Here is a 17,873-nt window from a genome sequence, read left to right as displayed (position 1 = left end):
CTTTTATACCGTCCTTTTCGTTTTGATAATTTCTTTACTACGTACTGCGTGGCCAAGCAATGCTCAGTGAAATGATCAAGGCTTTGCACTTTCCAAAATATCCAGTATGTGCTGCAGACAACACAGCTGCTTTCCCTTGGTTTCAGAATGTTTAAAACATGTCAAACATTCAACGAGAATGAACACACATGAAACTGTACTCTTGGAAAACCATTTATTGAAACCATTCAGGGGACATGACAGACAGATACATGCTATCAAAAATATGACTTTGGCTTCAAGGCTAGAAGAGCAGATTCTCAATGGCAAGAACAATGTAATTTACCATGGCCTGGTCTTTAGGCAAAAGCAATTTGATGTGCTGCTATGAAGCGCTGAATGATGTGCATCACGCCTTTGTTATATAAACACCTAAAAATACCTGATCAAGTATACAAAAAGCCAGTGTGCTGCCATTCATGCTATAGCGCCTTCTATGATGTCTGGAACTCTGAGTACTAAATTAAAAAAAAAATCTCTTGTGCCTCTGCGAGGATGATGCTGGTGAATCCGATGCATGGTGTATATAGCTTCTCTTTGTCCTGAATAAGAAACAAAAAGGAAGAACAGAAGTCAAAATGTTCGCTATTTCTACAAATGACAGCATTGTTACCATCTACTGGCTTACAAATTTGTATCAGCAAAAGCTGTTACTGCAGTTTGATAAAATATTTCACACTTTAGAACCTGCAAGGCACAACAAAGCAGCCCATCTTCAAATTTTATACCAAAAAACTGTCTAAGTCTAAGGTTTTTCTTTTTAAATACCAGTCTATAAGCCCCTATGTCATTAACTTTAGCTATTTTTCTGACTCACCGGTAAGCTGCTAGTCAAATCTGCTAGTACTTGCCAAATACGCTCCATTACAGTCTTATTCTCCTAGCTAATTCCCTTTCATGGTCCGGATCTGCTGTTATTACCTGTCCTAAGTAGACATATTTGCCTACCATTTCCAGTGCTTCATTGCCCATTGTAAACTGCTGTTCCTTCTCGAGGTTGCTAAACATTACTTTAGTCCACTGCATATTGATTTTCAGGCCTACTTTTCTTTCTGCTTTCCCTGCCTAGGTCACCAAACATCTTTTGTAGTTCATCTCCTGAATTACTTAACAAGGCAACGTCATCAGCGAATTGTAGATCACTTCGGTAGTTCCCATCAACTGTTATCCCTGAATGCTCCCATTACAAGTCTGAATACTTCCTCGAAGCAAGCTGTGAATAGTACTAAGGAAGTCGTGTCTCCTCCCTAACACCTCTTTTGTATTGCAATTTTGCTACCTCTTTCATGCAGAATAATGGTTGCTATACAGCCACTACAGATATATTTCAGTACTTTCACATACGGTTTGTCTACACCCAGATTCTGCAGTGAGCAATGCCTGCACGATTGCAGAGGTTTCTATTGGGTCAAATGCTTTTTCTCTATCAAAGCATGATATGTGTAAGGTCTGGTTGTATACCGAGCATTTTTCTATCAGCTATTGTATTCTAACACCAGTGCTGTGACAGGGGACAAAGATGCGAAGGAAGGAGAAGCACTACTAACAACTGCAGTTTATGTGAAAAATACACAATATACTCGCGAAAGACAACCAAAAGTGCAAGCGCTTGCTCTTTACCCCGTAAAAAGAAAGAAAAAAAAAGAACAGACATTAGTTAGATATCCAAATACGAAATTTCATTCATGTGTATTTACTGAACAGATGTTTATGCACATGTTGCTGTTCTTGGCAATAGGCTTCATACAATGTCAATTCATCTTGATGTCTGAATATAACTTTTGCCCGGTTAAAAAGAGGAGCACATGCTTTTTTTGACACATTAGACACACTTGGCTTGTTCAGGTGAGTCTCAGTAATGTAGGGCTAAATTTGGTGAAGGAGCACCATTCAAAGACGTTTTGCGTTTTAATGAATTTCTCGGTCTGGCCCATATTATAGTTCTTGCCGCATTTAAAAGTATGTCATAGACCACGCCCTCTTCACATGGCACAAAATGCCACTCATATTCCACTTGGCCGGCTTTTTTTGGTTCTTTTTTGTTTTCATTCGCTGGCTCTTCTGTAAAAAAAAAAGCACGATATTTTCCTATCTTATTAGGAGCCGAAAATAATACCTCAACCACATATCTAGTGCCAACTTGTTTAAGCCTATGGGATAAATGATGGATGTATGGTATCACTGCATACCTCTTTTTATCTCTACTGGAAGGCCCCTGTGGATCATGTTTACCAAACGACAATCTTTTTCAAGATTTTATTGCAAGCAAGTGTTATCACGTCTTCTGGGAAGCAGGCTAACTTTTGCCTTTGGACCTGCGGCTTGAAACTTCTGTTTATATCGTGGGTGCATGATTTAGTAATCGCTGATAAGCATGGCACTGCTATGCCGCACTTAACTATCTTCGAATGCTCTGAATGATAACTAAGTAAAGGCTTTTCAGACATATGTAGAAAGAACCAACAAATTTGATCTTCCTTCTTTTCCAACAGCCAAGATTGGAGCTGATTTCATTTCGTACTTGGAAAGTAAACATCAAAATTTGGAAAAAAGTCAAAATACCAGAAATTAGCCCCAATTCCTGAATGTTTGAATGGAAGGGAACGAAGATCATGTTTCTTGTTCCTTTCTACAGTGGTCAGAAAAGCCTTTACTTATTTATTATTCAGGACATTTGAAGATAGTTAAGTGCGGCATAGCAGTGGCATGCTTAGGATCAGCGATTAATAAATCATGTAAGTTTCAAGCAGCAGGTCCATAGGCTCAGGTTAGCCGGCTTTCCGAATCACTTGAAACGCTTGCAATAAAATCCTGAAAAAGATAGTCGTTTGGTAAACATGATCCACAGGGGCCTTCCAGCAAAAAGAAAAAGAAGTATGCAGTGATATATACATCCATCAGTTATCCCATAGGCGTAAACAAGTTGGTATTATATTGCTGTTTCCAGCTCCTAATAAGCTAGCAAGAATTTGTGCTGTTGTTGACTGAAGAGCCAGAGAATGAAAACAAAAATGAAGCAAAAGGAAAAATGCCTGCAAAGTGGAACATGAGTTGCAGTTTGTGCCGTATGAAGAGGGAGTGGTCAATGACATACCTTTTAGGTTTGGCAAGAACTATATAGGCCAAACCGGCAAATTCATGAACACGCACTTACGCCAACATAAAAACGCCTTTGAATAGTGCTCCTTCGTCAAATTTAGCCCTACATTACTGAAACTCACCTGAACAAACCAAGTGTGCCTAATGTGTCAAATAAAAAAGCATGCACTCCCCTTTTTTTACAGAGCAAAAGTTATTCAGACGTCAAGATCAACTGACATGGGAATTGCATGACGCCTATTAGGTGTACAAGAACGGCAAAACGTACATAACCATCCTTTAAGTAAATATACACGACTAAAAGTTCTTATCTGGACTCCTAATATTTTTTTTGGGGGGTGGGGGGGGGGCACTTTTGGTTGTCTTGTCGGTATAATAGCTGTGTATTTTTCAAATAATCTTCACTTAGTAGCGTTTGTCGTTCGTGCTCTCTGTCCCCTATCGCAGCACTGGTAAAGTTTTCGAAGATGTACCAACTAACTGAAATGTATGTTTTGCTATCGTATGGATATGATCGATAGTAGAGTGTAGCACCCTTTCCGAAAACCTGCTTGATCTTTTGCTTGACAAATGTCTAAGGTTGACCTAATTTTGTTAGCTATTGCCTTAGTAAAACCTTATAGTTAACAGATAGTAAGCTGATTGGTCTATAATTTTCAAGTCCTTGACTTCCCCTTTTTATGAATTAAGATAGTGTTAACAATCTTCCATGATTCCAGTTCTGTTGATGACTCCAGGCCTTACACTTAAAGGATGGCTAGCTTTCCTAGCATGGTATCCCTCCAGTCTATAACAAATTCGTGGTTACCTGATCCTTCCCAGCTCCTTTCCCCCTTTTCATAGTTTCTAAAGCTTTCTCAATCTCGTTCTTCGTCACTGGTGGAACGTCTGATTGATTTTTACAACAGCCAATCTTGCTGTCCTGACTACTTCGGATGATACATAGATTCACCGTTTTAGGGCTGCCCGTTCTTTAGAACACGCTCAATTTTCTTCATGTAATACTTCCTTACGTCAGACACTTTGTACGTGTTGATTACCTTTGATAGCTCTGCCAGTTTTATTGTCGATTGGTTTGGAAGCTTTTATACTTTGGCATTTCTTAGTCAAATATTTAGTGTCATTATACAGCTTACCGGTATCTTCTCTATCCTACCGCCTACTTCTACCTTGCACCCAGTAGTGATAGCACTGAAGGTAGTACTCATCATTTATACACAAAAGTTGTCATCTTCGGTTAAAGCTGAATATCAAAATCGACTTTGGTCGCAACTGATGAAGAGAAATTTGGGGGTCCAGGGGGCCAAATTCTGGATGTTCCCCATCCCCAATCGGATATGCTCGAATAGGTTAGACATATCCAATATCAGCTCAGTTATCATAAATCCAATGCCTAAAACAACTATGGGCAATATAAGCTTTTATTCACACTCATCATTCTCATAAAGCACCTTTCACTCCCACTTGCTGCCTATGAGCCCAGTCTTGCTCGGTCCACTATTGCTACTTCTATGAACAATGTGAAGTGCATGACTCAATCTTGCAATTTATTCAATGTTGCAACTACTCACATTTCTTGTGCCTTGGGACGATACCAATGCATCAGCCTGGAGAACCACTTTCATGTCCCTGCTGCACTGCCATAAGCCCATCGTTCTCAATAAGGTTGAGTCATGCAGGAACTGCAAAGAGACCAGTATAAAAAAAGGCAAAACCAAGGAGAGATGTTAACTTGCAACAGTTACTGCATGCAGCAGCAGACTTGCATGATTACAATATCCACTCAGGAAGTGCCCCAAATCACAGCCATATGTTAGAAACTAGGACCGCAGTAGGCATCTGCTCCTATATTTCTCTGAATAATATCAAATTGTTAAGTAAACCCTTGCCAAGGGAGCACTTCATGAGTAAAGCATGATAGTGCAGTGGCAATGAAACCTCACTGCATCAGTGCACGGCGTGATCTAGACTGCCATTTCTCCCGAATCGCTTTGCATTAATTTTATACACTTACAAGTCGTAATGATGTTCCAGGCAAGAAGTGGCCTTGTAGTCAGAGTTTATGAATGGTATAATGATTTTCAGTTCAGCCACTTCACACTGATGTCAAACATTTTTTTCTTTATGGTTTAGGGCATTTAATACCCCAAAGCGACTCAGGCTATGAGACACACCATAGTGGAGGGCTCTCAAAATTCTAACCACTTATAGTTAACGCTGTTACGACCAAGCATCCGCATTTGCGCGCTCTATTGTTCGCCTGTGGGCATGGAAAAGTTTTGTGAATATGTGGTGATGGTCCATTGGCTCTAAGTGAGCCTGTTTCCAGGAATCCTGTTTTGTAAGCATGTTTTGCTTTGTGGACAACCTGCAAATGCCAAATTGGCCCTGTCAAGAGAACGTCTGGAAAAACACAAAGAAACGTCCCCCTGCGGGAAATAGCAGGAAGTGCTTTCTTTTGTTCACCCTTCCAGTCGAGAAGTGCTATCCTCCAGTGATGAATGCCTCCTATCCAAAGGAGACGACAGAGTGACATGTCCGCTGACGTGCAGGACAAGAGAAGAGCATGACTCATACGGCCATTAAGTGATTTCCCGGGAATGCAGGAAAGATTTGCAATTGTCGAAAAGGGACCATGTTGGGAGCCCTATGCGGCGCCACGTGCACTCGGGTTTCTGAGAAGTAAAACCCCCAGAACCAGCCTGTGGTTTCTTTGCTGAAGAATAGAAATGTACCTCCTCTCCTCGCCGTTCCCAAGCTTTTCCCGCCAACAAGTGATCACGCCCAACGAATGAATGCCGGACCAGTCAGTGCTTCAGACCATCAGTGCAGTGATGTGTTCGATTGGATGCCGATACCTGAGGGGCGTGCCCTGGATTTGGTTGGTCAGCATCTTCAGAGAGGGGCTGGACATAGGGGGTTTTTAAGGACGCTGCAGAGCACGAAATGTCGCTCTGGGCCCTGGGTAAACGGCTCATCCAGTCGCTTCTCGCTATGAACTCTTAACGCTTGCCATTTTGCTGATGTACCCTTCTTTTTCGTGTAAATATTGTAAATAAGTTTCTCAAAGTGCCATTAAACCTGCTTGTACATATTTTACCAACTTCGAAGATTCAGTCCTTCTTCAACCCCGAGTCTCTGCACGCTACCAAGTGAAGGCCGGGTCGACGTAGCCCCAGCGTCACGACAACTGGTGATCAGCGGTGGGATCTGAATCTACAAGCACAACGACTGGTGCCCAGCGTTGGGATCTGAATCTACAAGCCACAACATCTGGTGATTGGAGGTGGATCTGAAGCTACAAGCCACAACACCTTGTGATCGGAGGTGGCATCTCAAGCAACAAGCAGGAGCAACAATCGGCCAACAAGAGGGCAGCTCGGAACATCGATCGCATGTGTGGGTGAGTGCTTGGCTTTTCTTCTGATGTGGACCAGGTTCTAGAACAGGGTTAGATTTTAGAACTGGTAAAGAGAGTGTGGAAACGCCTTTAGGTTTGGTAGTTTGCACTGTTGTTTTGGAAGTAGCCGACACTCGGAGCGATCATGGACCTACAAAAGCTGCAGAAACCGGAACTGTTGCAATTGTGTGAGGAATTGGGAATTGATACAAGTGGTTTGGCACGAAAACCTTTGATTATAAAGGCAATCACAGATTTGGGAGCCGATGATGAGGAGCTCAGTGAAGCATGGAACCTCATCGGTCAAAAAAAGGAACAGCTCAGACAGCAGAAAGAGCGGGAAAAAGAGGAAAAGGAGCGGGAAAAAGAGCAGAAAGAGCGGGAAAAAGAGGAAAAGAGGCGTGAGCGTGAACTTGAGAGGGAAAAAGAGGAAAGGGAGCGCGAACGTGAGTGGGAAAAAGAGGAAAAGAAGCGTGAAAGAGAAGCAAAAAAGCTGGACCAAGAAATTGAGCTCCGGAAATTAGAACTAGAGTTGAGCAAGAGGTCGGGCAATTGTCCCCAGCTAGCGGTACCTCTTCTCAACAAGGAGGCAGATTTCAAGATGTCAAAGTACATGCAGCCATATGTGATATCAGGGGATATCGGTCTGTATCTGGCTAACTTTGAGCGAACCTGCGAAAAACTGTCCTTCCAGCGAGACACTTGGTCTCAGAGATTATTGACGGTTCTGCCCTGCGAGGCAGCGGAGGTTGTCGCGCGGCTAAGCAAGGAGGACGCGGACAACTACGAGAAGGTCAAAGCTTGCCTTCTGAGAAAGTATAGGCTTAGCGCCGAGGCGTTCAGACAACGTTTTCGGAAAGCTACTAAGTCCAGGGACGAGAGTTACCCTGAATTCCTGTACAATTTAAGAGTTAATTTGGGCGAGTGGCTAAAGAGCACAGATTCCTACAGTGATAGGGACGCTGTAGTCGAGCAAATTCTTTTGGAGCAGTTTTATAACTGCCTCCCAGAAAAAGAAAGAAATTGGTTACAGGACCGAGGCGAAATTAAGTCGGCAACTGAAGCTGCCGAACTTATTGAGGAGTATGCTTCGCGCCGACAATTCAGCAACCCAGCAGTGGATAGGCCCCGCAATCCCAAGTTCAGTATGAAAAACCGTCAGGAAAGGCACTTTGCTAGAGTTGGAAACGAAGAAATGAAGGTTTCTTCAGGCAAATTCCCTAGAAAGGACGGCAGTGAGAAAAGTGGGGAAGTGACCAACGTGCAGAACACAAAGAATAAGCTTGAGGCTAGGAAGCCGCTCACATGCTTTAGGTGTAATGAGCAGGGTCACATTGCCGTCAACTGCCGGAAAGAAAAGATTGCTTTCTCGTATGTCAGGGACTGCGATGAAAATATGCAGCTTTTAGAACCCTACCTGCATGACCTAGTAGTCAACGGGAAGCCTTGCAAGGTACTGCGCGATTCGGCCGCAACGATGGATGTTGTCCATCCGGCGTATGTATCGCCTTCCGACTATACAGGACAGTGTGCATGGATCCGACAGGTAGTTGAGGAACAGAGTGTGTGCTTGCCGATCGCGAACGTGGTCATCGAGGGCCCTTTCGGCGAATTAACAACCGAGGCTGCCGTTTCAGGAAAGCTTCCTAAGTGCTATCCGTATTTGTTCTCCAACAAATCGGACATGCTGCTGCGAAAGAGGGGCATCCTTTTCGGAGACAGAGTTGTGCAAGCCTTAACACGTTCAAAGGCGCGAGAACTAGCTACACTGCTCATTCCAGAAAAATCCACAGCGGAGGAAACGGCAGTTAAAACAATGGTAAATGCGGAAGATAGCAGGTCAGAAAACTTTGAGAGCGAGGCATCTCAGATAAGTCAACTTGAAAGTGAGCTTGATGAGACGCGGAATGAGGACGTTCTTGAGAGTAACCTCTTGCCGCCAGTGTCTAGTAATCTCACGAGACTTTTAAGTGGAACCCGAGAGGACTTAGCTATAGAGCAAGCCAATGATCCCAATATACAGGAGATAAGGGAGCGCCACCGCGCCACTAAGACAGCAAACAATATTTCTTTCGAGATGAGAAAGGGAGTGCTGTATCGCTTATTCAAGGATAAGCGCGGAGTAGAGCGGGACCAATTAGTCGTTCCCCAAAAGTACCGCGGAGACTTACTGCGACTTTCCCATGGCAGCTCGTGGTCATGTCACCTTGGAATAAAGAAAACAAAGCAGAGGCTGTTGCAAGAATACTATTGGCCTGGATGTTTTAAGGACACGGAAAATTTTGTACGGTCATGCGACACGTGCCAGCGGGTGGGAAAGGCGCAAGATAAGTGGAAAGCTCCGATGGTGTTAGTACCAATCATTACCGAGCCGTTTCACCGGTTAGTAATAGATATAGTTGGGCCACTTCCTGTGACCGAGTCAGGGTACCGTTATATCCTCACTATGTTATGCCCAGCCACAAAGTTTCCAGAGGCTGTTCCGCTGCGCGAGGTGACGTCCGAGAGTGTAGTGGATTCGCTGCTGTCAGTGTTTGCACGAGTTGGATTCCCTTCCGAGGTCCAAAGTGATCAGGGTAGCGTTTTCACGAGTGTCCTCACCACCTCATTTCTCGAGCGATGCGGCATTAAGGTAGTGCATAGCTCGATCCATCATCCGCAGAGCAACAGCGTAGAAAGATGGCACTCTGTTCTCAAACGAGTCCTGAGGGGACTGTGCTATGAAAACAAGCGCGAATGGGATACCTGCCTGCCTGCAGCGCTTTTCGCTTTGCGGTCAGTGCCGCACGAATCCACTGGATTTAGCCCAGCCGAGTTGGTGTACGGAAGGTCACTGCGCTCACCTTTGCGAATGGTGCGCGAAGCCTGGGAGGGGCGCGGAGAAGACCCAACAGTAGTAGAATTCATTCTGAACCTCTTGAATCGCTTACATAACACTAAGGAACTCGTTGAGGCCAGCATGAAGTCAGCCCAGGCTCGTTCCAAGGTGTACTATGATAAGTCAGCCCGTCAAAGGACGTTTTGTATCGGGGACCAGGTGATGTTGCTGAGAAGTTCAAGGCAGAATAAGCTCGAAGTACAGTGGGAAGGACCGGCTGAAGTCGTTGCAAAGCTTTCTAACACTAACTACGCAGTGAAAATTCCCGGTAGGCGTAAAGAAGTGCGCATTTATCATTGCAATCTTATGAAGCCTTATGTGCAGAGGGAAGCCGTGGTAAATCTAACGTTAAACCTTCCCGAGGAGATGGGAGACAACTTGATTTGCCTCAGCGGAAAAGGAAGCAACGCTCAGGAGCTTCTCAAAAAGACGGAGCAGAGAGGAGAACTAAAGAAATCCCAGCTGTCCGATCTGGGCGAGATAATAACAGAGTTTGAGGCCTGCTTCGTGGACAGGCCAGGCAGAACTGATTTGACTGAGCACGATATTGAGCTGACTTCAGACGTGCCAGTGCGATCAAGGTGCTACCGATTTTCTCCAAGGCAAAGAGAAATTCTGGATAGGGAAGTAACTCGCATGCTGGAATTGGGAGTAATAAAACCCTCGGAAAGCGATTATGCTTCGCCTATGATCTTAGTAGAAGCTCCAGGTAAAGACCCTAGGCCTGTGGTAGACTACCGAAAGCTAAATTCTCTCACCAGGGATCAAGTGTATCCTATTCCGAATATTGAGGAGAGAGTAGAACAGGTCAGTAGAGCGGCATATGTGACTACGCTGGACCTTACTCGAGGATACTGGCAAGTACCGCTCACTGAACGCGCCAGCAGATACGCGGCTTTCGTCACTCCGACGGGCAGCTACCAGCCAACAATGATGAGTTTCGGGCTCAAAAATGCTCCATTTTGTTTTTCCCGACTCATGGATAGGGTTTTAAAGGGGTGTGAAACATTCGCGGTGCCTTATTTAGACGACATTGCGGTTTTTTCCGACTCATGGGCGGACCATATGGTACATCTAAGAGCTGTACTGAGCCTTTTGCGTCAAGCTGGACTAACCGTAAAGGCCGAGAAATGTTGCCTGGCAAGGGCGACCGTGGACTACTTGGGTCACAATGTAGGTCAAGGTTTCAGGAAACCCAGCGAGATTAAGATTTCTGCGGTAGCAGACTACCCGCGGCCGAGCACGAAGACGGAAATTCGAGCATTCCTGGGTCTGACTGGGTACTACAATCACTACATCCCTAACTATTCAGCTTTGGCTAGCCCTCTGACCGACGCTCTCCGCAAGACAGAACCGACAAATGTAGTCTGGGACGAACAAAAGGAAGCCTCCTTCGTAAACCTGAAGGCTGTGCTGATTAGCCGTCCGGTATTGCGAGCTCCAGACTATGACCGAGAATTCACGGTCCAGTGTGATGCCAGTGATCGAGGGTTAGGTGCTGTTCTCTGCCAGAGAGATGACGACGGTAATGAGCACCCCGTGCTCTACTTGAGCAGAAAACTGAGTTCTAGAGAGAGGGCTTATTGCGCGTCAGAGAAGGAATGCGCTTGCATTGTATGGGCCATTCAAAAATTGCAGTGCTATCTTGGAGGGGCCAAATTCACCGTAGAGACGGACCATTGTCCCCTGGCTTGGCTGCAAACTGCGACATCGAAGAACAGTCGCCTTCTTAGGTGGAGCTTGATTTTACAGCAGTACAATTTTGAAATAAGATACAAAAAGGGGAAGTTAAATGGGAATGCGGACGCGCTTAGCCGCTCTTTCTAAGCGGTCCGAGATGTTCCTCACCATGTATCCAAATTGATAATCAGGTTTTTTTTTTTTTCGAGCGCTTGAATATAGATGACTATGTAAAGCAGCACGTTTGGTTTTCGAGGCATACGTGGGTCCTGAACGTCTTGAGAGTGGGCTTTTCTCGAACAACAATGGCAGTTTTCTTTTGACCTGGTCTCTTCAGACGGGAGCCGAGTGCTTGCTTCGACATGTGGTTGAGTTTCAGATAGCTCAAGCAATTTGGCCTACAACAATCAAGACAACGCGACAAGCAACAGCGAGCTTCAAGCGTTCACGTGCAGGCCATTAAGTCGTCTCTTCATGCAGCAGCTGCGGCTGCTGCCCTCCGAGTCTCTTCTGGCGGGGGAGGAGGCTGTTACGACCAAGCATCCGCATTTGCGCGCTCTATTGTTCGCCTGTGGGCATGGAAAAGTTTTGTGAATATGTGGTGATGGTCCATTGGCTCTAAGTGAGCCTGTTTCCAGGAATCCTGTTTTGTAAGCATGTTTTGCTTTGTGGACAACCTGCAAATGCCAAATTGGCCCTGTCAAGAGAACGTCTGGAAAAACACAAAGAAACGTCCCCCTGCGGGAAATAGCAGGAAGTGCTTTCTTTTGTTCACCCTTCCAGTCGAGAAGTGCTATCCTCCAGTGATGAATGCCTCCTATCCAAAGGAGACGACAGAGTGACATGTCCGCTGACGTGCAGGACAAGAGAAGAGCATGACTCATACGGCCATTAAGTGATTTCCCGGGAATGCAGGAAAGATTTGCAATTGTCGAAAAGGGACCATGTTGGGAGCCCTATGCGGCGCCACGTGCACTCGGGTTTCTGAGAAGTAAAACCCCCAGAACCAGCCTGTGGTTTCTTTGCTGAAGAATAGAAATGTACCTCCTCTCCTCGCCGTTCCCAAGCTTTTCCCGCCAACAAGTGATCACGCCCAACGAATGAATGCCGGACCAGTCAGTGCTTCAGACCATCAGTGCAGTGATGTGTTCGATTGGATGCCGATACCTGAGGGGCGTGCCCTGGATTTGGTTGGTCAGCATCTTCAGAGAGGGGCTGGACATAGGGGGTTTTTAAGGACGCTGCAGAGCACGAAATGTCGCTCTGGGCCCTGGGTAAACGGCTCATCCAGTCGCTTCTCGCTATGAACTCTTAACGCTTGCCATTTTGCTGATGTACCCTTCTTTTTCGTGTAAATATTGTAAATAAGTTTCTCAAAGTGCCATTAAACCTGCTTGTACATATTTTACCAACTTCGAAGATTCAGTCCTTCTTCAACCCCGAGTCTCTGCACGCTACCAAGTGAAGGCCGGGTCGACGTAGCCCCAGCGTCACGACAACGCGCACTGACATTGCAAACACATAGACACCTTGCTCTTTTGCATCCGCTGCTAAGTGGCTGCCACACATTTTGAGCAATCCAAGTTTTTTCAGCATGCCTTTATGTTTTCCACTGAATGGCAGTCTTAACACTGCTATGGATGCTGCAATTGCCAAATATCACAAGAAAAATGGCAACTAAGATTAATGAAATACATTCCTCAGGAAACCCAGTATGTGTGTGCATGAGAGGAAAGGTGTATTACCAAGCCACACGATACATATATTGTTTTTTTCATACCTTGCAGTTGTGGTGAAGGTATCCAGAGGGGAATATTGTTCAGAAACTACTAAGTCTACCAAGTTTCCCTGTAAACAATGTTAATATGTCAATATGCAATTTTTTATGCGTTAAAGGATGACCTGCGCTACAAACGATCTTCTATTCATCTATTCTATTCATCAACTGTTTTTTCAAAGCTGTTCCCCCCTCTACAGTATGAGCTGCATTGCTTTTTGAAACTTTTGTTGGTGCTTCTCACTTTGTCTTGCATTTGTCTCTTTTCTTTTGGCATTTCATCCTTTGCATGTGCGGCGTAACATAATTCATTCTGTTCAAATATCTCCTTTCTGTCTTATTTATTCCTTTCTTAATGTCACCCTCCAGACTCGTCAGCAATGCCTTCCTAGAACCTCCATCTTTTTCTTCCCTGCCTTCTGTGCGATCTGTTTCTCACAGTACCTACTGCTATTCGCAGCTAAGTTGGCCCATGGCAATTCCCCTACAAAATCAATTTTCTCCTACAAACACATGCAAACATCCAACCTTCTTCTTGTGCCTATTCATTGTGTACAATGCACTGCTCTTTAACTGCTGCGGCAAAATTTTATTTTCTTCAGGTTATGGGATCACAAGTTCCAAGTTAATATAAGGCCATCTCCAAGGCAGCACCTTTTTGTTCCTTCCCTAGTCGCCTTAGTCCTTGGGAAGCAAAAACAGAAACTACACCACTGCCCAGACATTGACAAGTTCACTTAAAACATCCACTGGCAGACTGCGGCTGCCCCTCAATCCTTCTTCAGTCTCCTTTGACTTTCAACAAGAGTTGTTGTCGGGCTAGTTGGCTTGAATCATGTAATGCCATTAAGGCTATGCGCAAAAAAGACAACACAAAAAACAGAGGCAACGACAGGACGAGCGCAAACTAACAACTCAGTTAGTTTGCGCTCGTCCTGTCGTTGCCTCTGTTTTTTGTGTTGTCTTTTTTGCGCATAGCCTTAATGGCATTACATGATCCTTTGACTTTATGTAGCTTATTGCCTTCATTTTGTTCTGATCTATTTTAATGATAGAATACTGATATTCAGGCCATATTAGTATGCAGACTCTTGGTGCCACACAAATTAGCTCGCTAGGAATGTTATAGCAGCTTCATACAGCAATTGAGTCCAGCTGTGGCTTCATCTATAGTTGCAGTAAGGGTTGTTTTTTTTTTTCCAACTCTCACCTCTGATAAATTAGGACTTTATACTTGCCTCAGCATTTGGCCTTTTTGAATGAAATATGTAAACGATTGAACCTGAATTAATTTGGTCATATTGAGGCCCTTGAATATCTCACAATATTTTTGGTTTCAAATACAGGCCTCAGAGTCAGCATATAGTGCGTTAGCGTTTTGTTTTAGCACGATTTCAATACCAATCAGCTTTTGCAACAGCCGTAGCCACTCATTAGTAAAAGGTTATTATGAGAGTGCTAAAGAATTCCCAATATAATGACACACGAATAAAGAAGCCATGAGAAGCTCCATTTCTGTCTGCTGACATTTACATCAATGATAACCTCTCCACACATTTTGCCTTTCATTCACCTTATGCAGGGTTTTAAGGAACACTGATGCTCAACATAATATTCAAAGTGGTCTGAAACAAGTCTCGGCTGAAATCCAACTACCAAGAATGAATAAGGTATTTAGTACATAGTTATACATATTGCTATGAAATAACGAAGCGCCAATGACGAACGAATACAAGTTCCACTACAAGTTGTCCATGTAGAATGAGAGGAAGAAGATTGCTACACTGTATGAAAGAGCACTGGAAAAGAGTAGAAGGGTGAAGCCTAGTTCGCAGGTTGAGCGAACATTTCAACAAGTGGACTTGCCTTCGTCTGGGCAGAGCGGGCATCACTGGCAAGGGTTTAAATATGCTTTTGATTTTGTTCTCATCTGCCAGCCAGCACTGCGATATCATAATGTTGACAACTACCAAGTAGCCCAGCAAAACACCCTGCATGGATATCTAGTACATCGCTTTAACCGCTCGGCCACCGACTGCAAACACACAAAAAAAAATTCTCAAAAGCATTCTCCAGATGGGGGAGAAGGACATAAAAAAAAGAATATTAACAGGACAGTGAACCACAGTGGCAGGTATCGTTCACTGTCCTGTTAATATTTTGTTTCTTTTTCCTTCTCCCCCTTTAGGAAAAGCTTTTGAGAATTGTTCCCCTACAGAATCAGTTACCAGGACCTTTTGGAATGCATGTTGCTTTTCAAGAAAAGTGTGTCTGCACTAAAACTGCTTAAGGTGCCGACTAATCACTGCAGAAACAAGCATACACTCGCTCCAATCTTCTGAAAAAAAAAAAAAGAAGGAAAAACCATGTTTCGGGGCTGGTACGGGTCCCTTGTTAACATGAAGCGCTGCATGGAACGACAGCGGCTTAAATATGGTTAAAATTGCAGAGTGACCGATTGTAGATCTCTGGAAGATTTACATGTGTCCTGCTAAGAGCATGCCTCGTGTTATGCTTTTAATAGAACACGTGGAAATCGTCCAGAGATCTACAATCGGACACTACCCAATTTTATCGCATTTAAGCTGCCCTAGTTACACGCAGCGCTCCATGTGATCAAGGGACCCGCACGGGCCCCGAAATGTCGTTTCCTTTTTTTTTTAGAACATTTTGGCGAGTGTATGTTTGTTTCTGCAATGTTCGCCTTTTGCCAGACGATAGTCCGTGAAACCCTGGACTATGCTGACTAAGCATTGTAGTTTTTCCTGCTGCTGCCACTTTTATTTCTTTTTCAGGCCACAGGAACAGATTCCAGGCTGAAAAATCCATACTGAAGAACTTTTTTTTCTATTTTTCTTTCAGTTCTTGACCTACTTTCTTCTCATGCACCCTCCTCCTCCTCAGCTTTTCTTCAGCGTATTTAAACCTCTGCCAGTGATGATTTCTCCGCCCAGATGAAGACAAGCCAACTGGTCAAAACGTTGACCTGCGAACTTAGGCATCTCCCTCTACCCTTGTTCAGTGCAAGTTGTCCGTGACACTTAGTTGTATTTGTTCATTGTTGACGCTTCTTTATTTCATAACATGCACCAACTAACACAGCAAAATGTTCTACTGAAGTGCTTACATACATATTGCATTATTTATGTAGGATGGAGAACACATAATCCAACTTAAAAAGAGGTACTGCAGCCAGGACGCGCACCATTGGTTCACATGCCGCTCCTGAATATTTTCCAGTTGCCACAAATTCAGTGCTGTGAGCTCCCATGTGGTATGTCCTGCAGACATAATGCAATGCCGTCATAAATACAACTGAGCAATGTGGCCAGAACAAAAATGTTGCAGAAGTGAGAATAAATAAAAGAAGCTCTGTAGAGGTTATCACGCAGCAGTTTTTCACACACGGACAATATTTTTCACTTCCCATTTTTTTTCTTTTATACACCTATACTTAGCACCACAAAACATTGGCTTTCCATTCTAAGCAGTCTGACTTTTAATGCATTTTCATTTTTTGTTTCAATTAACAAATTGGTCATTTATACACTATATTTTCTTAATTAGCAACATCAAGCGTTCTGTCTGAGCATTCTCTTGCCTTTAAACCCTCTGTTTTAAATTTATTTTTTTAATTCATCAATGATGAATTAAAATAATTGCATCAACTCTTCATCACCTATCACACGCCAATCAATCATCTATCACTAGAAGCCCAAATTACCATGATCAATATTTTTATGTACTCTTTTCGGCATGCTGTGCCAACTACTACTACAACTACTGCTAGTATTACTACTACTACCACTACTACTACTAATACTTTGCCGACCACTTTTCGACCGAACGTGCGGCATAAGTTGTCACTTAAGCTGAAGACAGAATGAAATAAATGCAAAGCAATCAGATGCACAAACCAGCGGCCAATGCCTGTGCAGAAGATAGAGAAAATTTTTTCTCAAATGTTGTGCTTACGCAGTGTATCACATAGAGCTAAAATACAGCCCATGAGCGCGTATGACAGTAAAAATTGACATGCGCGAAGGAACCTCTGGGCGAGATGGAAATCGACCAAATGCATTCTCCTTGCCTTTCAAAGTTGTCAAATTTTAAATCTGGCAGAACGCAGAGGTCCTAAAGAGTATGCGCTAGTAATCTCTAACATGGATGCATGGCTTCCAGTTATATTCGTGTAAATGGAATGATTTCTCTATGTTTACTGTTCAGCGCACCCCCCTCCCTCCCCCCTCCCTGTTAGTGTTGCAACCGCTCTCGGCGGAGAGCTCCGAACAAGTCTGTAACGCTTGCAATTTCCTGAACGTCGAGCTCAGCAGTATGACAGGCATACTTTCTGTAAAACATGCGTTCTAAAATTCGCACCCACCATATGCCAATACATAAGATAGCTTACCTTTAGAGGGAGGTCGAGCATCGTCGTGAAGACAACAAAGAACGCAAAGCTTCATAGGGAACTTCGAGGGCCACTTCTGTTTCGAGTGTATGTCAGACGGCACACTGAGAACAGTGAACGAAACTACTCGCATCTGCAGTTAAATATGCACACAAAAACACTACGGTTCACTTCAATACGTCGCAAAATATGTCCGAAAATGCCGTTGACGTGGACAACGCACCGCCGCCATATCACACGCTGAAAAACAAAATGGTGGGAAAACGTGGCCACGGCGATACCGATGGCCACCTGGCGGCAGACATACAGCGATGCAGCCTTGCTTTCGGTTTCGGTTTATCGCGAGACGAAACGTGTATTTTTCGTACAGCAGCAGCAGCAGCCAGGACGATTGTGTTAGCAGACACTCAAAGAAATTAAGGGAACTAATTTATTGAGGTCGAATTAGGAAATTAGGTGGATGTCAGTCCGAAAGAAGAACGCGCCTGTGCGAACTCCGCTGTTGTGATGCGTGTCCGCTCTATCGCTCGGTCCAGCTTCGACTGACTCTCTCGGTATTCACATTTTTCACACCTTCACATCCGTTCTT

General features: G+C 44.2%; 1 long non-coding RNA gene across 1 annotated transcript; it reads right to left on the bottom strand.

Annotated features, from left to right (window-relative positions):
- Positions 1–200: 200 nt before the first annotated feature.
- LOC146172296 (uncharacterized) lies at positions 201–17,530 on the bottom strand. The gene is made up of 4 exons (XR_014702609.1): positions 17,285–17,530; positions 16,079–16,154; positions 4,710–4,820; positions 201–581 (listed from the first exon to the last, which is right to left on the bottom strand). It is a non-coding gene; the product is annotated as an uncharacterized LOC146172296 (long non-coding RNA).
- Positions 17,531–17,873: the final 343 nt, after the last annotated feature.

Source organism: Amblyomma maculatum, unplaced genomic scaffold (assembly GCF_055883805.1).
Source record: "Amblyomma maculatum isolate TAMU_Amacu unplaced genomic scaffold, ASM5588380v1 scaffold_13, whole genome shotgun sequence".
Classification (NCBI taxonomy): Eukaryota; Metazoa; Arthropoda; class Arachnida; order Ixodida; family Ixodidae; genus Amblyomma; species Amblyomma maculatum.
Note: the sequence above shows the minus strand (reverse complement) of the source record. Positions and strands in the feature narration are given on the sequence as shown.